Source organism: Chiloscyllium punctatum, chromosome 30 (assembly GCF_047496795.1).
Source record: "Chiloscyllium punctatum isolate Juve2018m chromosome 30, sChiPun1.3, whole genome shotgun sequence".
Classification (NCBI taxonomy): Eukaryota; Metazoa; Chordata; class Chondrichthyes; order Orectolobiformes; family Hemiscylliidae; genus Chiloscyllium; species Chiloscyllium punctatum.
The window spans coordinates 66,840,254-66,861,180 of record NC_092768.1 but is presented as its reverse complement, the minus strand read 5'-3'; positions in this window follow the sequence as shown (position 1 = coordinate 66,861,180).

Here is a 20,927-nt window from a genome sequence, read left to right as displayed (position 1 = left end):
CTTACTGTCCCCACTCTCTCTGCCCCCTCTCTCTGTCCCCTTCTCCCTGTACCCCCCTCTGTTTCCCCTCTCTCTGCCCCCTCTCTCTCTGTCGCCCTCTCTCTGTCCCCCTCTCTCTCTGTCCCCCTCTCTCTGTCCCCCACCCCCTTTCTGTCCCCCTCTCTCAGTCTCCCGCTCTGTCCCCCGCTTCTCGGTCCCAGCCCTCTCTCTGTCCCCCCTCTTTGTGTCCCTCCTCTTCCTCTGTCCTCCTCTCTCTGTCTCCCCCTCTCTCTGTCCCCTCTCTCTGCCCCCCGTTCGCCCCTTCTCGGTCCCAGCCGTCTCTCTTTCTCTCCCGCTCTCTGTCTCCCTTCTCTCTGTCCCCCCGCTCTCAGTCTGCCCCCTCTGTCCCCGTCTCTCTTTACCACTCTCTCTGCCCCCCTATCTGTCCCCCCTCTCTCTGTCCCCCTGTCTCTCCCCTTCACTCTCTGTCCCCCTTCTCCCTGTCCCCACTGTCTCTGTTCCCCCCTCTCTCTGCCCCCATCTCAGTCCCCCATCTCCGTCTCTCCCCTCTCTGTCCCCCTCTGTGTCCCCCCACTCTCTGACACCCCTCTGTGCACCACCCCCGTCCCGCCTTCTCTGTCCCCCTCTCTCTCCCTTTCTCTCTCTCCCCCTCTCTCTGTCCCCACTTTCTCTCTGCCCCCTCTCTCTGCCCCCTTCTCTTTGGCCCCCTCTCTCTGTCCCCCTCTCTCTCTGTCCCCCCCTTTCTGTCCCACCCTTTCTGTCCCCCTCTCTTTGTCCTCATCTCTCTGTCCCCCTCTCTCTGTCCCCTCTCTGTCCCCACGCTCTCTGTCCCCCGTCTCTCTGTGTCCCCCTCTCACTCACTCCTCTCTCTGTCACCTCCCTCTCTGTCCCCCCTGTCCCCCCGTCCACCACTCTCTCCATCCTCCACTCTCTGTTCCCCTTCTCTGTCCCGCACTCTCTGACCCCTCTGTCATTCCCCTATTTCTCTCTCTCCCTCACCTTATCTCTCCCTTGCCTCTCTCTCTCTGTCTCTCCCTGCTCCTTCTCTCTCTGTCCACCTCTCTCACTCTCGATCCCCCTACCTCGGTCTCTCTTTCTCCCCACCTCCCTGTTCCTCTCTGACTAAATCTCTCTCCCTCCTGCCCCTCCCTCCCTCTGTGACGCAGTCTGTCTCCCTGACGCGCCCCTCTCCCTCTGATCCAGAGACTGGGGAGAGTAGTAGTGGTTGGTGCTGTGGCTGCATGTGGTTGGAGGGGTGGTTGTAAGATGATAGAGAGATGTGGGAAGTGGGAGGAGGGGGAAAAATGGAGTAGAGACAGAATTGGGGAAGGGAGATAGATGGCAGGATAGAGAGAGGCTGCAGGGGAGGGGTAGAGGAAAGAGTGGAGGCAGGTGGAGAGAGTGGGGGAGAGGAAATGGGGAGGCCAGGTTGGAGTGGGGGGGGGGGTGCAGAGGGAGTTAAACCCAGCTCCTGAGCTCAGGGCGTGGTGCCCTCCCCTTCCCTGAGGACCAGGACTTGGGGCTGAGTCTGTCTCTCTCCAGCTCAGCTTCTCCAACACAAAGACACACAACAACATCGGTCACTCTGCTGCTCGGCACGCTTTAATCAACATTTTTATTGGTTACAAATGGAAGTGATGGATACAGTCAGTGGGATGGTGCCTTTTCTCACTGGCCCCTGAGTTGTGAGAAACATTGAAATGTTTCCCTGTAACCCCCCTGTGGGATAAGGATGGACAAACCAGCGCTACCCTCAGTCTGTTACCATAGTGACAGGCTGCTCCATCGCTGAAACACTGAACTGAAATGAGAAAATCCCGGATGGATTGATTAATGAGGGAATTTGATGGATGGATGGATTTGGGTGAAGGGATATTTCAGCACATTCTTCAGCTGCTGCCTGAACTTAGTCTGGGTCACGGCATAAATCGCGGTGTTTGTGCAGCAACTGAGGAGCTGCAGCATGAAGCCCAATTCCTGCACAAAGTGATGGAGAAACACAGACTGATACCCAATAAACCACATCCGGTACCATATAGAATACAGCATTAACATTGACCATAACAGGATGAAATTGGCCGAGATCACAAACAGTAAAATGATGGATTTTTTTCGGTTTCTCATTTCAGTGTCAGACTGAGCGTCCCCATTGGTGTGAGCGCGGAGACTCCTGCGGGCTCTGCTGGTCACTAAAATGTGTCTGACGGTGAGAACATTGAGCAGCAGAATCAGGAGAAATGGGACACACGGGGTTAGAATGTGGTGGAGGAACTCGATTGTGACCCAAACACTGGAGTATTCGACAGCGCCTCTTACAAAACAAAACCAGGGGTTGTTCACCAGCCGATACCGAGCCGTGAACATAAAATACCAGAAAATGTTCTTTAAACAGCTCAGCACAGTCACTGCTCCCAGAACCACAGCCGCCGTTTTCTCACTGCAATATTTACTTTTCAGCTTCTGGCAACAAATGGCCACAAACCGATCAAAGGTGAAAGTGACGGTGAACCAGACAGAGCAGTCAGTCGCTGCATAAAGCAGGACGGCGTGGATATTACACACGGGGACGGAGTACCTCAGGAAAAAAAACTGTTCATCAAAAATAATGGGAATGTGTCTCAGGATCAGGTCGAGGATAATGACCAGGAGATCCGCCGCTGCCATGGCCCCCAGGTAACGTCTGACACATGGAGACAATCCACAATCTTTATAAAGCAGGACGTAGATGGTCACTATGTTAACTGTGAGGAAGGAAAACAAACCCATTATCCATCAGCCTGGAGGCAAAGGGACCCGTTTGATCGGGGACCCAGTGAGATTTTCAAATGTGTCCCTGTATTCAGGGATTTATTAAAATAATTGGAGCTGGAATAACAAAGGGGAAGGTCTGAATTACTGACAAAAATGTGACATAAACCACAAGAAACCCTTCCTCCCCAAACACAGAGACAAATCCATAAGGACAGATGGTTTCTAGAACATTCCCACACACTCGATCACTCGAGAGCAGACACAGGTCACTCCTTCCCAGTTCCTAATACGGAGGGTGGGAACGTTGCTGTCCTGAAGGATTCTCTCCCAGTTTCCTGAAGACAAACGGAGTTTGGGAATTCCTGTATTTTGGTCTAAATTGTGGTCGATCCTGTGTCGTGGAGAAATGTAAACGCAGGGAAAATGTATTCACCCCTTTAACTGCCTGAGGGACCTTCGGAACAGTGTCTCCTTCTCCCTGGAACGGGATCTCTTCCCTCGGGATCTTATCATTTGTTCAATTCACTGACGTCCGGCCGTTCACACACAATGTCAGGGACAGAACGTTCCGGGGAATGTCAGTTATAGAATGTCAGGGACAGAACGTTCCGGGCAATGTCAGTTATAGAATGTCGGGGACGGAATGTTCCCGGGAATGTCAGTTATAGAATGTCAGGGACAGAACGTTCCGGGCAATGTCAGTTATAGTATGTCGGGGACGGAATGTTCCCGGGAACTCCTTGACCTGTCATGACCTTCCCCCACATTCACCCGACCCTCCTCTCTGACCTATCACCTCTCGCTCTGTAAACCAGAAGCCATTCCCCCCCCACCCCCCGCCGCAGCATGTAGGACGGTGTACCCCACCCCAGTGCATTGATCTGTAACCCAGGAGCAGTTACCCTCCCAGCATGTAGCACTGTGTACCCCACCCCAGTACATTGATCTGTAACCCAGGAGCAGTTACACTCCCAGCATGTTGGACTGTGTACCCCACCCCAGTGCATTGATCTGTAAACCAGGAGCAGTTACCCTCCCAGCATGTAGGACGGTGTACCCCACCCCAGCGCATTGATCTGTAACCCAGGAGCAGTTACCCTCCCAGCATGTAGGACGGTGTACCCCACCCCAGCGCATTGATCTGTAACCCAGGAGCAGTTACCCTCCCAGCATGTAGCACTGTGTACCCCACCCCAGTACATTGATCTGTAACCCAGGAGCAGTTACACTCCCAGCATGTTGGACTGTGTACCCCACCCCAGTGCATTGATCTGTAAACCAGGAGCAGTTACCCTCCCAGCATGTAGGACTGTGTACACCACCCCAGTGCATTGATCTGTAAACCAGGAGCAGTTACCCTCCCAGCATGTAGGACTGTGTACACCACCCCAGTGCATTGATCTGTAACCCAGGAGCAGTTACCCTCCCAGCGTGTAGGACTGTGTACCCCACCCCAGTACATTGATCTGTAACCCAGGAGCAGTTACCCTCCCAGCATGTAGGACTGTGTACACCACCCCAGTGCATTGATCTGTAACCCAGGAGCAGTTACCCTCCCAGCATGTAGGACTGTGTACACCACCCCAGTAAATTAATCTGTAACCCAGGAGCAGTTACCCTCCCAGCATGTAGGACTGTGTTCCCCCCCCCAGTACATTGATCTGTAACCCAGGAGCAGTTACCCTCCCAACATGTAGGACTGTGTACACCACCCCAGTGCATTGATCTGTAACCCAGGAGCAGTTACCCTCCCAGCATGTAGGACGGTGTACACCACCCCAGTACATTGATCTGTAACCCAGGAGCAGTTACCCTCCCAGCATGTAGGACTGTGTACCCCACCCCAGTACATTGATCTGTAACCCAGGAGCAGTTACCCTCCCAGCATGTAGGACTGTGTACACCACCCCAGTGCATTGATCTGTAAACCAGGAGCAGTTACCCTCCCAGCATGTAGGACTGTGTACACCACCCCAGTGCATTGATCTGTAAACCAGGAGCAGTTACCCTCCCAGCATGTAGGACTGTGTGCAGCACCCCAGTACATTGATCTGTAACACAGGAGCAGTTGCCCTCCCAGCATATCGGACTGTGTACACCATCCCAGTACATTGATCTGTAACCCAGGAGCAGTTACCCTCCCAGCATGTAGGACTGTGTACCCCACCCCGCTACATTGATCTGTAGCCCAGGAGCAGTTAACCTCCCAGCATGTAGGACTGTGTACCCCACCCCAGTGCATTGATCTGCAAACCAGCATAAGTTACACTCCCCGCATGTAGGACTGTGTACACCACCCCAGTACATTGATCTGTAACCCAGGAGCAGTTACCCTCCCAGCATGTAGGACTGTGTACACAACCCCAGTGCATTGATCTGCAAACCAGCATAAGTTACACTCCCCGCATGTAGGACTGTGTACACCACCCCAGTGCATTGATCTGCAAACCAGCATAAGTTACCCTCCCAGCATGTAGGACTGTGTACCCCACCCCGCTACATTGATCTGTAGCCCAGGAGCAGTTACCCTCCCAGCATGTAGGACTGTGTACCCCACCCCAGTGCATTGATCTGTAAAATAGGAGCAGTCACCCTCCCAGCATGTAGGACTGTGTACACCACCCCAGTACATTGATCTGTAAACCAGGAGCAGTCACCCTCCCAGCATGTAGGACTGTGTACCCCACCCCAGTGCATTGATCTGTAAAATAGGAGCAGTCACCCTCCCAGCATGTAGGGCTGTGTACCCCACCCCAGTGCATTGATCTGTAACCCAGGAGCAGTCACCCTCCCAGCATGTAGGACTGTGTACCCCACCCCAGTGCATTGCTCCGTAAGCCGGGAGCAGTTACTCTCCCAGCATGTAGGACTGTGTACACCACCCCAGTGCATTGATGTGTAACCCAGGCGCAGTTACCCTCCCAGCATGTAGGACTGTATCTGTCCCCCCAGTGCATTGCTCAGTAACACTGTGTTAGACCCCTGCCCAGTGTGGGGAAACTTGCAGCCCGGGCTGGAACTGACAGGATGTAGAGCTCCCACCCATTTCCAGTTCCATATCTCCATTGTGCCCTGACAAGGGGGTGCTGTGTGTATGAACATCACTGCCAGAGAGAGATGGCTGGGGAATCAGTTTAAATATCACCACATGGGGAGGGGTTTGGGAAATAGACAGAGAGGGGGAGACTGCGAGACAGTGTCATGGAAGGATGTGTTCCCAGGTTTCAGAATGCTGAAATGTCGACTGTTCGATAACATCTTATCACATGAGCCAGTCTTCCCAGGAAAGATGGGAAAATGGGATATTTGAGCATTTGCACTACAGCTTTGTAAATGGGAGTTGTTTCAACAGAATCTATGATTCACTAGGCTGAATCAAACAAAAAAACTGTCTCAGTGACATTTTCCCTTAGTCTGACAGAACGATTATCTGCACAATGCTGAGCTAGTTTCCTGGTGCTATCGGATCAAACTCACCTCATTAACAACCCAGCCCGCCCCATGGTGTCCCTCTCATTCAATACCATCCCGATTCTCCCACCCATCATGGCTGGAGGTACTCACCATCTCCCGGGTGCCCCTGGATATTCATTGTTCTCTGACACTGGTGCCATCTTTAAAAGGCCAATGAGCACATGGTTGCGCTTTCTCAGTGAGGAGCTGCCCTGCGCAGTTTACCCTGAGCATGGGGGATAAGGGGCAATTACACTGCGGTTTGCCGACAGGGGCACGGAGGTCCTGGTGGATGGGCTAGTACAGAGGGGGACCATTCTCTTCCCAGAGGGTCCACACCACCAGACCTACTGATCATGCAATCTTCTTCCTGACCTCTCCGCCCCCACCCCATTCTGGCCTATCACCCTCACCTTGACCTCCCTCCACCTATGGCATTCCCAACGCCCCTCCCCCAAGTCCCTCCTCCCTACCTTTTATCTTAGCCTGCTGGACACACTTTCCTCATTCCTGAAGAAGGGCTTATGCCTGAAACGTCGATTCTCCTGTTCCTTTGATGCCTCCTGACCTGCTGCGCTTTTCCAGCAACACATTTTCAGCTCTGATCTCCAGCATCTACAGTCCTCACTTTCTCCTCGGATAATAAGCAGTTAAGTGAAAGAGGGTCCCAGAGTTTGTGAAGTTTTGATGTAAAGTGTTCACTTTCAGAGTGAAAAAATAAATTGATGTTTTTATTTAAACAGTGGAATTTTGGAGTTCTCTGTCCCTCATATTTTAACAGTTTACGAGGCGAATTGAGCATTTCTTTATATTTAGTTTAAGTTACCAGATGAGCTTCATGCCGTGTCCGAACAATTCCTGTCAGTATATGTGTGTGTCTCTGTGTGGGGCAGGTCTGGCTGTCTCTGTGGTGCTTAAAGTGATGGAATGCCACCCTCTGCTGGCCTCCCCACGCCACTGCACAGGCATTGGCAGAGGGTGAAAACCAACAGGGATTCTTTCAGAGATGAGGAGACTGTGTGTGGAATCCTAAATGATCTGGATGGGTCCTAAATGGGAACAGGCAACTGCTCACAGCACCATCCAAACTGATGTCTGATCCATGTACTGATCTAAATGTCCTTTAAACGATGTAACTGTCCCTGCTTTCACCGCTTGTTCTGCAAGTTCATTCCACACACAAGCCAGATTCTGTGTAAAATAATTACCTCTTATGTCTTTTGTAAATCTTTTTCCTCGCACCGTAAAATGTACCTCAGTTTTGAATCCCCAACTCTAGGGAAAAGACATCAGCCCTTCAGCTTATCTGTACTACTCATTATTTTGTAAACTTCTGTGAAGTTGCCGCTTAACCTCATCCTCTCCAGCGAAAAAAGTCCCAGCATACCCAGCCTCTCGTTATCGCTCACTCCCTGCATTCCCAACAACATCCAGGTTCATCTGTTCTCAATCCTCTCCAGCTTAATAATATCAAGGTCAATAATATCAAAGTGAATAGTCAAGGTATTTTCTAAGGGTAGGGGAGACCAAAACTAGAGGACATAGGTTTAAGGTGAGAGGGGAAACATTAAAGCGACCTAAAGGGCAGCTTTTTCATCCAGAGGGTGGTGTGCCTAAGGAATGAGCGGGCAGGATGACCAGACGGACACAGTATTCCAGAAGAGGTCTCACCAATGTCCTGTACAACCTGAACATGACATCCCCATTCCGATACTCAAAGGTCTGACCAATGAAGACAAGTGTGTTAAACACCTTCTTAACCGCACTATCTATATGAGATGCAAATTTTAAAGATTTATACCTGACGGCCTAGGTGTCTATTCTACAACACTGCCAAAGGCTCCAGTTTTAATTGTATAGGTCCTGCTCTTTTTTGATTTACCAACTCCAGTACCTCGCATTAATCCAAACTAAACTCCATCAGCCACCCCTCAGTCCAGTGTGTGATATTACTGCCACCTTCCCTCCCCCTTCAATTTTAAAATGCCCATCCCTCTCCAGACGGTCTGCACACTGCGGCCTTGATTTTCACAATAACCCTGAGCTTGGGTTGCCTTGTGTGGTTATGGGGAGGAGGGACAGATTGCAGACACAGTCAGTGGGGAGGAGAGGCTGGACAGTAATCAGCGGCCAGGAAGAGGGGAGTCGCACATTAGATTTGGGTAAGAGTGATCGGTGTTTTGTGACCAGAAATTAAGCTCTTCTTTCGTCTCTGCTGTTCAGTAATAAATATCCATTTGAGACCCTTCATTGGGCAGAGTGTGTCTGCTGGATTTCTTTCCGAAATATTGCAGACTACGGATAATAGCGATTAATCAATGGCATAGCACGTCACTCAATATCCTACAGTTGAGACAAATATCTTGCATTTGTTTCACAATACAAAGTGTTTTGTGTATTTCAGTAATGGTAACCTGATTATAATAAATCCACACCGAACTGAAAGTGGGCACTAAAATATGACCCAAAATCTGGGTATAGTAATGTAGTGGGTAGTGTCCCTATCTCTGAGCCAGAACTCTGGATTTGATTCCAATTCCTGAACTTGTGTGGTAGTGTTCCTAGCTCTGGGCTAGAAGGCCTGGAATTAAGTCCTGCCTGTTGCAGAGGTATGTCACATCATGTCAGGACAGTCTGATGAACAAACACATAGGAGAATGCTGTGACAGCTTTATGGGTATTGCTGAGTGATGCTAGTCCCTCCCTCTGGGCACAAAGGTCTCGGTGTAAATCCCACAGAAGTTTCTCATGATACATCTGAACAAACTGATTAAAATGGATTTAGAATTGTGACTTGATGGATAAGGGGCGGTGTCAGTATTGAATTTCAGAATTTAGGCCCAGGATGACTGAACGTACAGCTATTCGTGTTGATTGGAGTCACATTTCGCAGCAGTAGTGGTTTATAAAATCAGAATGGTCATGGATAGGGTGAGTATGTCAGGGTTTATCCCCAGGTTAGGGGCGTCCAAAACTGGAGGGCATTGTTTGAAAGTGAGAGGGGAAAGGTTTTGATGAGGCCGAAAGGACACCTTTTCACACAGAGAATAGTGTGTGTATGGAATGAGCTGCCAGAGGAAGTGGTGGAGGCTGGTACAACTACAGCATGTAAAAGGCATCTGGATGCTGACAGACCTGCCGAGCTTTTCCAGCAATTTCTGCATGTGTTAAAAAATGCAGTCATTTTAACACAGGTATTCTGAATAAATTAAATATTTTAAATTTTTAATGACGCAGGGCCATGTAAACATATTTGAAATCAGTCGATACCATTTTCTGCGAAGGGTATGGCTCTGTGTATGACAGCAGCAATGATGCACCTTCATGGAACAGGGAATGTGATGGAGACATAGTTTGGACAATGTACAAGGAGACCTCACATGGTCCAGTTTGGGAGAGAATGACATTATTGTGTGATTCAACTCAGAGAGGGAGAAAATGTAATCTGCCTGAGAAGGAATGGCCGATTACACTCTTTTTCGTTCATTGTTCCTCATCACAACAATGTTTGCAAGCTAAAAAAAATTCTACAGTCATCGTTACTTTTAAAGAATCACTGCAGTGTTGAAACAGGCCCTTCGGCCCAACAAGACCATACCAACCTTCCCAACCCATTTCCCTATATTTGCCCCTGACTAATGCACCTAACCAAGAATTCCCTGAACACTACAGACAATTTAGCATTACCAATCCACCTAACCAACACAGTTTGAGCAGTGGTAGGAAACTGGATCACCCATTAAAAGCTCACACGGTCAAGGGGAAAATTGCAATTTTCACACAGACAGTCACCCAAGGCTGGAATCGAACCCAAGTCCCTGGTGCTGGGAGGCAGCAGTGCTAACGACCGTGCTGCTATTTGGGTGATCCTGACCAGAATTCACTGGAATCTCCTCAGTGCCTAAAGCAAAGGGAATTAAGCCAAATCCAACTCTCCCAGGATGAAATCCCATTGTTAGCAGCTGTGTGTGTACAATATCTTCAGAAGCAGAATAACGTTTTGGAAAATCTCAATTTTTACTTTTGTCATGAGTTCCAAAAATATTTGGACAAAATTCTTTCAAATTAAATTGCAGAAATTTTGTTAATCTGTGTTGTGTTTGTGTGTGTGAGAGTGTTTGCATGCGTCTGTTTGTGTGTGTGTATGTGTGTGCGTTTGTTTATGTGTTTGTGTGTGTGTGTGTTTAGAATGGGAAATATTAGACCATAAGATATAGGAGTGGAAGTAAGGCCATTCGGCCCATCGAGCTCACTCTGCCATTTAATCATGGCAAATGGGCATTTCAACTCCACTTACCTGCATTCTCCCCGTAGCCCTTAATTCCTTGTGACATCAAGAATTTATCAATCTCTGCCTTGAAGACATTTAGCGTCCCAGCCTCCACTGCACTCTGTGGTAATGAATTCCACAGGCCCACCACTCTCTGGCTGAAGAAATGTTTCCGCATTTCTGTTCTGAATTGACCCCTTCTCATTCTAAGGTGTAATGGAAACAATTTCTTAGCGTCCACCCTTTCCAAACCATTGATTATATAATTGCAATACCCAAACAGTTTGCCATTCATCTTTCCACAATATTTGAGTAACATTGCTCTGGATCATAAACGTGTTGTTTTAGCAGATTAAATAAACTAGTCTGACTTGTTGCTAAAACTGACCCTGACCCAGCCTGAGACCGATATCATCGGCCATATCACCGACCTGGTTACATTTAACATTTGTTGTGAGCAGTGGAGGAGTGGGATAAAAAAGGAAACAGTGACCCCAAAAGCCGGGGAACTATAGACCGGTGAGCCTGATGTCAGTGGTGGGTAAGTTGTTGGAGGGGATTCTGAGGGATAGCATTTACATACATTTGGGAAGGCAAGGTCTGATCGGAGTAGACAACGAAGCTTTCTGCATGGGAAATCATGTCTCATTAATTTGGTTGAGTTTTTTGAAGAGGGGACAAAGAAGATTGATGAAGGCAGTTTGGTAGACATTGTCTATATGGACTTCAGCAAGGTGTTCATTTAAAGAACAAAGAGCAAAGAAAATCTACAGCTCAGGAACAGGCCCTTCACCCTCCAAGCCTGAGCCGATCCAAACGTACTGTCTAAATTAGTCGCCCAATTCCTAAGCATCTGTATCCCTGTACTCCCCACCTACTCATGTATCTGTCCAGATGCATCTTAAATGAATCTACCGTGCCTGCCTCTACCACCTCAGCTGGCAACATGTTCCAAATGCCCACCACTCTCTGTGTGAAGTACTTACCATGTGTATCCCCCTTAAACATTCCACCTCCCACTTTGAAAGCATGACCTCTCGTTATTGAATCCTTCACCCCGGGAAAAAGCCCGTCTCTATCCACCCTGTCTATACCCTTCATGATTTTGTAAACCTCAATCAGGTCCCCCCTCAATCTCCTTTTATCTAGTGAAAATAAACCGAACTTACTCAGCCTCTCTTCATAGCTAGTATTTCATTCTGATTGGTAGACAGATTAGTAAGTTTCAGTTACATAAGATACAGAGGAAGCTAGTCACAATTGTCTTGAAGGAAGAGGGATATTTTTCAGCCTGGAGGCTTGTGAGCAGCAGTGTGCTGTAAGAATAAGTACTGAGGTCACTGCATTTCATCATTTATGTAAAGGATTTAGATGTGAATATAGGGGCAATAGTTAGTAAGGTTACAGATGACATCAGAAAGGTGGCGTAGTAGATTATCTCAGAGTACAACAAGACCACAATTAGATGGGACAAAGGGGCAAGGAGTGACAGATGAAGTTTAATTTAGATAAATACGAGGTTTTGTATTTTGTGAACGCACACCAGGACAGGAATTATACACTTAATGATAAGGTCCTGGGGCGTGTTGTAGAACAAAGGGACACAGGACTGCAGGTATATTGTTCCTTGAATGTGGACTCGCAGGTAGAAAGAGTGGTGCAGAACACATTTGGCACATTTGTCTTAATCAGTCAGAGCATTGAGTATAGGAATTGTGGTGGGATGTTGTATCTGTACAGGACGTTGTGAGACCACTTTAAGAATACTGCGTACAACTCGGTTTTCTGCAGAAATAACTTACCCAGATGTTGCAGGACTGGAGGTTTGAGCTTTAGTGAGAGGTTGATTAGGTTGAGGTGCTTTCTCCTGGAGTGTCAGAGGCTGAGGGTGACATTATAGAGGTTTATAAAACCATCAGGGGCATGGATATTCTGAACAGCCACGTTCTGCTCTCCAGGATAGCGGAGTCCAGAACAAGAGGGCATAGGTTGGAGGGGAGAGGGTGAATGATTTAGAAGGGACCTGAAGGTAAATGTTTCACACAGAGAGTAGTGTGTGTACAGAAAGTGCTGTCAGAGGAAGTGCTGAAGGCGGTTACAATCGAACATTTAAAAAATATCTGAAAGAGGAGAGATATTTACCAAATGCTGGCAAATGGGACTGGATCAGATTTGATATCTGATCGGAATGAACAGATTGGACTAACGGGTCTGTTTCCGTTCTGCATGACTCTCCGGTTCTATAAGAAGGATGTTGAATAATTCTGAAAGGACCTTCCAAGTGGGAATTCTCTTCAGTGGAAGTTTATCGTGCCTCTATGTTCACATTGATTGAAAGCTGCATTAGTTAAATATTTGACAGGGAAGTGAGTCACGGATAATGGGATATAGACAGGAAAGTGGGGCTGAGACCACAACCTGATCAGCCACAATTTTACTGCCTGGTGGAGAAGGCTCAAAGTATCTAATGACCCACTCCTGCTCCTCAGTCCCATGTTTCTGTGTTCCATTCAGCCCCTCAAACCTGTTAGACAGGAGCAGTTGGAGGCCACTTACTCCTATAATCTGGTGCACAGAAACAGAGGAGACCATTCAGTCCCTCAATACTGTCCCACATGCTTTGAAGTGATTTGGGAAATGTAATTGGAAAATCCAGGCACAGGTATGAAAGAGGCCCCTCATCTCTCTTTAAAGAGCTTCCCCTCTCTGCAACTTGTGATTCATTTGTTGGTCATGTTGTAGACCCAGATTCACTGTGAATACAGCCCCCATACCTCAACCAGAGTTGGCTCACAAAATCCTCTGGTCTCCCTGTCTGCAACATTCAGTAATTGCACATTCATGAAAATAACACCCACTAACTTTCCAATAACAGAATGGGAGAACATCAGGAACAGGGACAGGTCATTCACCCCGCAAGCCTGCCTTGCCCTTCACTAAGATCATGACTGATCTGCTCTTGGTCTCAAATCCTCTTTCAAACCCAATTCTTCATCGCCCTCAACTCTCTGTCAGGTCAATATCCATCTACCTCCTCTTCAAATACTTTCAGCCATCTAGCTTCCCGAAAACTCTTGAGAACAGAAATCCTGACATTCAATCCCACCTGTTTGAAGAAAACACTTGCTGCTCCTATATCATGGTTTATTGATATGAACAAAAGAGGTTGACTCAAGGGTTCAGGTAAAAATGCCCGACCCTGATATCAAGGCAGTGGTTGACTTCTGTTGACATCAAGGAGCTGAACAAATCTGAACTTATACTCTCCAGTGTTTGCGGTCAAACATGGAACAAAGGAAGATGTTCATCTTCTCAGTCCTGGGTCAGCTCTGTGGGAGATCCTCAGGGTAGCTTCCTCTTCACGAACAGCTTCAGCTGCTTCATCAATGTCTCCCCACCCCCACCTTCCCCACCATAAGATCAGAAGTGGGGATGGTCACCGAAGATGCCACAATGTTCAGAACATTTAGTTCCCCCCTCAGCTCCTGAACTAGTCTGTGTCCGTGTGCAGCAAGACCCAGACTCCATTGAGACTTGTTCTGTTAAATGGTCCGTAACATTCATCCACCAGCGCTGCCTGTCACTGCACATTGCCACAGTAAAAGAAGAGTTCATTCAGCACCTCACGCTAGTTTCACAGGAATATGAGGAAGTCATTCAGCCCATTGACACTATTGGAGATGAACAGGGACAGCCCATTCAGTGCCTCCAGCCTATTACTCAGGAAGAGAAGGAGTCTAGTGTGATGGACCACACGAGAGCCCCTCGAAAATATTTGAAGGCGGTCACCTAGACTCTTTTTTTTATTTTAAAGGGAATATAAAGTGACTGTTCCAGATGCAATGTGACAGGTCAAACTACTTGGTGTGAAGCTAAACACTATTTATTGAAACGGGAAAGATAAAATGAAAGCAAAGAAAGAGGAATTTAGAAAATCATAATTCCATTAGACAAGTTAACAGAATAACAAATCTAGGAACTATTACTAATGAACTGTACCCATATAGTAAAATCCCCAAAACACAGCCCCTTGCAGAAAGGAAAATTCATACACAGATTGTCACAAACATTTCTCTAATCCGGGAATTAAAAACAGCACCAAGAGAAAATTCAGAGAGAGTAGCACCGAGGAGATAGTCACTGAAGATTCTAACTCTGTGCAGACCCCAATAGTTTCTGATGTTACTGAGAAACCAAAACCCAGAGATCGTAATTTGTGAGAGCTGGCCACACCCATTCAGGCTGCATTAAAATAAAGCCAAGGCCTCCCTAGCTGTTTACTCAGTGGTCTTAACTAACCAGTTTGGTAACGATCATTCAATCTCTCTCTTAAAAGAAACCAGGACAAAATAACCTCTCAAAGCCTGCAGCATCATCACACTTGTCAGTACATCGAGCTGTCAAACAGGAACCAGGGGTAACCCAATCAGGCCCTTGGTCCTGTCCAATCGGAAGAGGAAGAAGCCATTCAGACCCTTGAGTCTCTTACACAGGAACAGGAGGAGGCCATTCTTCAGCCCCTAAAGCCACTTCCACAGCAACAGGATGAGGCCATTCAGCTCCTTCAGTCTCTTAAACAGGAACAGGAGGAGGCCATTCCCCCCTCAACGCACTTGCAAAGGGACAGAATGAGGTAATTGATGCTGATTCCTGATGAATGGCTTATGCCCAAAACGTGGATTCTCCTGCTCCTCGGAGCTGCCTGACCATCTGTGCTTTTCCAGCAATCTACTGTCTACTACAATCTCCAGCATAGGCAGTCCTCACTGTCTCCAGATTGATGCTCCAATATGATGAACAAGTGGAGCAGATGCACATTAGTGCACAGACAGACTGCTCCACGTTGTTCCTCCTGGCTCCGTTGCTCATGATAAACACGTGGGACTTAAACGTGGTTTTCTAGTGTTGATGAGGGAAGCCATATGACTTGTGTGAAGTCTCAAGAAGGCACCTTCCATCTCTGAGAAGCCAGCCTTTCTCTATGCAGGGTGGAAGCTGGTGGGAATGGTTACCTGTTTCAGATCGAAGGTATTATGGCTGATGTTGGGGATTGTGAACAACATGGCGTTCAGTACGGGTTCACACGCCAACAGCACAATAACATGGGGAGAGTTAATTTAAGCATATAAACTATTAGGAAAGTCACTTTAGACTGATGAATCGACTCTCTGTGTTCAAATAATGCTGATCTTTCTCATGTTGATCTTGTTGAGTGCTTGTCTTGTGCAGTGTATCCTGTATGCCTTACTCTGTCCAAGTCTATTTCCAGCCTATGATCTGTCTGGCCATGCTTACTATGATCTGCCTCCACTGCTCATAAATAAAGTGTTTCCCTGTACTGAGGTACACGTGACAATAAATCAGATCAATCAATCCTGAGTAAAGTATGGAATTTCTCACCCTATCAATGTGTCTTTTGGAAATATACCTGCTACACCTCGTGTTTCAGCGTCACCATTTCAGATTTTACAGCTCTGCAGATTAAACTCTCAGGTTCTTCACTCTACCCTCATTATACTGCCATCTGTATCTGTGGTAAGGAGATCATTCCTTACAAAGGAGATCAAATCTGTAGAGAGTGCCCCAAATGCTCTCTCAGCAAGGCTCTACAACAGCAGGAAAATGGCTTTACTTATGTACTCGAATCATCTTACAATGAAGGACAGCATACCATTGACTGCACCCATTACTTACACAGGGTTTGATTCGGAGCAGTCATCATAGATTTGTGAGTGGGAGATCATGCTTCCCAACTTTGTTAGAGTTCTTTGATGAAGTGACCAAGAAGGTTTACGAGGACAGAGCTGTAAATTAAGTCTCTATGGATTTCAGTAAGGCCTTTGATAAGGTTCCACATGGCAGGCTGCTCTGGAAGGTTCCATCACATGGAATGCTGGGGGAACTGTCCAATCGGATACACAGTTGGGTTGATGGTCGGAAGCAGAGGGTTTAGTGGAAGGATGATGGTCAGACTGAAGGTTGTGTCCATTGCTGTTTGTTATCTATGATTTGGTTGAGAATGTACAAGGCATGATTAGTAAGTTTGCAGATGATATTAAAATAAGTGGTAGCGTGATCAGTGAGGAAGTTTATCAGAAATTGCAGCAGGACCTTAATCAGGTGGGGAAGTGGGCCGAGAAATGGCAAATGGAATTTAATATAGATGTGTGAGGTCTTGCATTTTGGAAACTCATGTCAAGGTCGGAGTTTCACGGTGAATGGGAGGGTCTTAAGGGGTGCAGTGGGCAGAGAGACCTTGGCTTTCACGGGCACGGTTCCCTGAGAGTGGAGTCACAGGTAGACAGGGCAGTGAAGAAGGCTTTTGGCACATTGGCCTTCATCAGGCAGGACATTGAGGATAGAAGTTGGGAAGTTATGTTGCAGTTAAACAGGACTTTGGTAATGCCGCACTTGGAGTATTGTATTCAGTTTTTATAACGTTGTTATAGGGAGGATGTTATGAAATTAGAAAGAGTGTAGAAGAAATTTACAAAGACGTTGCCAGGACCCAATGGTCTAAGTTATAGGGAGAGGTTGGACAAGCTAGGACCTTTTCTTTAAAGTGTAGGAGACTGAGGGAGTCCTTATAGAGCTGTATAAAATCATGAGGGGTATGGATACGGTTAATGCTCTCAGTCTTTTTCCAAGGTGTACAGAATCGAGGATCAGAGGGGATCAGTTTAAGGTTAGAGGGGAAGGAATAAAAGGGAACCTGAGTGGCCACTTCTTTACACAGAGGGCTGGTACATGGATGAGCTGCCAGAAGATGTGGTTGGTGGTGGGGCGGGGTGTGGGTGGGGGTGTACATTAACAACATTAACAACGTTTCAATGCATTTGGATAAAAATGTCGATAGGAAAGGACTGGAATGATATGGGCCAACTGCAGGGAAATGGGGTTAACGTGGATGGACATTTACAAGGTGAAGATGAACCCCTCTGTTAATAAAAACCAAACACCCAGAAAAGCTCGCCTCACCTCATAATCTGTTAAAACATGAGTGACACCGATCTCCTCTATTCCACTATTTAAACAAAAATTAACAAGTTTGTTTCTTAACTTTAATAGTGAACACTAAACAACAACTATTGACAAATACAAGCCCCTCTTTTCTTAGCCACTTAATATCTGACTCCAACTCTGTAAATATATGTTGTTCCAACAGCCTACATATAAAACATTACAATCTCAAGTGCACACAGTCTCTATCTTCCCCGCTGTGCTCACTCTTCCAGCTGCTGATCTCCCCGGATCATTTTTTTTATTGCAAGTAGGTTTAGATGAACATGTGTCTTTGATAGAGAGTGTTTGAGATGGCCAGTTAGCACTCCTGCTCTACAGCAGTTGCTCTGCTGTTGGATGGCAGCAGCTCTCCCACCAGTGTTCAAAATACTGGGTATGCATACTCCCCATGATATAGTAATTCTCATACTTTGGTTGCTTACCAGGTGTCCAAACAATAATATTCAAATTCCATTGGCTTCTGGTTTACTGAGCGTTATTTAAACTCTTTGGTTGCATTTGAATGGCTGTCAACACAGCAACCAAAACTCAGGTATCCATTTCTCAGCTAATGGTGACATGTGGAACAGTTTGACCTTTAGCTGGCATCTGTGGCTTTAATTTCTATTCGGCAAAACCCGTTCTGTTTGAAAGTACTCTACATGTTTTTGGCTTCACAACATCTCCCCGCTTCAGAAAATAAAGTGAACCAGCAGAATGAAAAAATGACTGCATTTCTTCTCCTCTAATTTTAAATCCCAATTTTATGAAATACAAAAGTATTTATCTCAGTTATATCATTCATATTAATTCTGCACACCATTATAACACTGGAATAACACTAAATCTTATCTACACTTTTTCCTTTAAATCCGCGATAACAAATCTGCTATCACATTGTAGGAGCCGCAGCATGTACCTTTTGTAAGTTTAAAGTCAGGAAGGTAAAACTCCAATGAAATAGTCTCATATTCTGGTCTTTAACTATTCCAAAAAATGCGAGAGATTTGTCATTGTCCAAAACCATCTCCGACAATTTGTTTGTCATATACACGTTAAAATATTGTCAGGCCAGTGTGAAACTTAATCATTCTTGTTCAATAATGGAGATTTTGTATGTTTTTTCTGGTGGATATTGAGTTTTTTTCGACAAGTAGCCAAATAGCCATTCAGTTCCATCATCATCTTTCTGTATCAATACATCTCCGACCCCGATATCCCGAGCATCAAACACAATTTTCAAAGGGTTTCAGAATATTTGGTGTGGCTAAAATGGGTGCGGTGATTAATCCTGCTTTAAAATTCTCAAATGCCTCCTGGCATTGTTCTGTCCACCACAATTCTGTGTTCTTCTTCAGTAAATCCATCAGTGGTGCCAATACGCTGCTGAAGTTTGGAACAATCTTCTGATGGAATCCACTCAGTTCCAAAAATTGAAGCATCTCTTTCTTCGAGGATGGTTGTGGAAATTCCTCAAAGCCCTTCGACTTTGTGTTCCATGGGGTCAATCTTCCATGTCCAATGTAATGTCCCAAGAACGTCACCTCTGCCTTCGCGAATTCTGTTTTCTTTAAGTTTATTACCAAGTTTGCTTCTTATTCAACATGCTCTGCCAACTGTAACATGTGAGCTTTTAATCACTTCCTAAAGATCACCACATCATACAGATAAACTACACAATTTGTTCATCTGGCCACAGCTCTGTTCCTGAGTCATAAATGTGTCTGGAGCATTATTCATCCATATAAAATACTCGATATATTTTTTTGTCATCTCCAGTATCTTTACTAGACAGCTGAACTGACTCCACATTTTTTTAAATTTGAAAGTGGCCACTAAACCTGGCTTTGAAGGGATTACCTACCACTGGTGGCAAAACTAATACGTCATCCCCGCGGGATATCTTCAAAGTTTCAGAGTTTTTATCTGCCACCTGCTTCACTCTATGTTGTGCTCTTCAGATACTATTCAGATATAGTATTTAGCAAACTCACCTACTCCATCTACTCTCTCCTTCACCTCACACACAGAATCCAAGTGTGAGATTTCCGACTTCGGTCCTGTCAATTTATATTTAATTAATTTCAAAGGACCTCTCACTTCATGTATGAATATTAACTCAAAGGAAGTAAAGTGAGTAGATTTAATTGGGTGTTCTCTAATGGCAAACAATATAATGGGACACCTTTTTTCCAATCATTCGGGTAATCGTAACAGTATGCTGTGAACATGGTCTTCAGCGTCTGATGCTAACTTTCCAAGGCTCCCTGGGATTCAGGAAGGGACGCACTTGATTTAAACTGCTGCATGCTGAACCTATCCATGACTTCCTTAAACAGCTGAGCAGTAAAATGAGATCCTTGATCTGACTGAATCTTACTGCCTAGCCCACAGCGAGTAAAGAAAGCTACCAACACCTCCACCTCCCTTTTTATCTTAACATTCCGTAATGGAATTGCCTCGGGAAATCTGGTAGACATATTCATTATGGTCAGCAAATATAGTTTTCCACTTTTATGTTAGGAAGCGGAGCTACACAATTAATCATAACCCACGTGAAATGTTCTTCGAATGCAGTAATTGGCACGAAATGTGCTGGTTTTATTCCTGCCTGTTACTTACCTACCATTTGGGATGTATATCATGTACAAGAAAAAACACGTCCTTGTGCATTCCAGGCCACTAGAAATGCTTCTGAACCTTAGTCTGAGTCTTCTGTACACCTAGGTGACCGCCTGCAATTAGTTTATGTGATAGCCATAACATTGTATGCTACAGGTAACGCAATGTGGTGCATTTCAGCCCATGTCCCTTCTGCAGTAACCTATCGGGGTCTCCATTTTAATTTTAGGATTCTATCTTTAAGTTAATAACGTTCAACAATATATTCTGATTCCTTTTCTGTGTGTGTGCATGTGTATGTGTGTGTGAATGTGTGTGTATATATCTGTTGTAAGTCCATTAGCCTTTCTGGACTAAACACCTCTGCCTGATCCTCTGCCTGTTCAGGGTTTTCCTGCACCGTTACATCAAACAGGGTGTCAGGTCACTGAGCATCAACCCATTTGTCTTTTTCTTTCTTCCTGCAATAACTTATGACAGTGGGATCTTGTTACTACACACTCTGGAAAGATTCCTCTGTATTTTTCTTTTAACACCCCAATTCCCTAGACTTCTGTTGGCTTCTCCACCACAAGGAGTGCGTCTCCCACCTCACCTGCTGCTAAATCGTTCACAAGAACAAACTGTATTCCTGGAACTGACACTCTCTTACTCACTGTCACTTCCCTAATCTTGATTTGACATTCCATTCTGATGTTACTCAAGGGAATGCTTAATTTCTGTCCCCATTCCACAAATTATCACACTCTTGATTAACATGCCAGAAAGAGTGAAAATACTTTCATCTCTTAGTATCAGCGGCCGAGAGAAATTGAGGGCTGCAGATGCT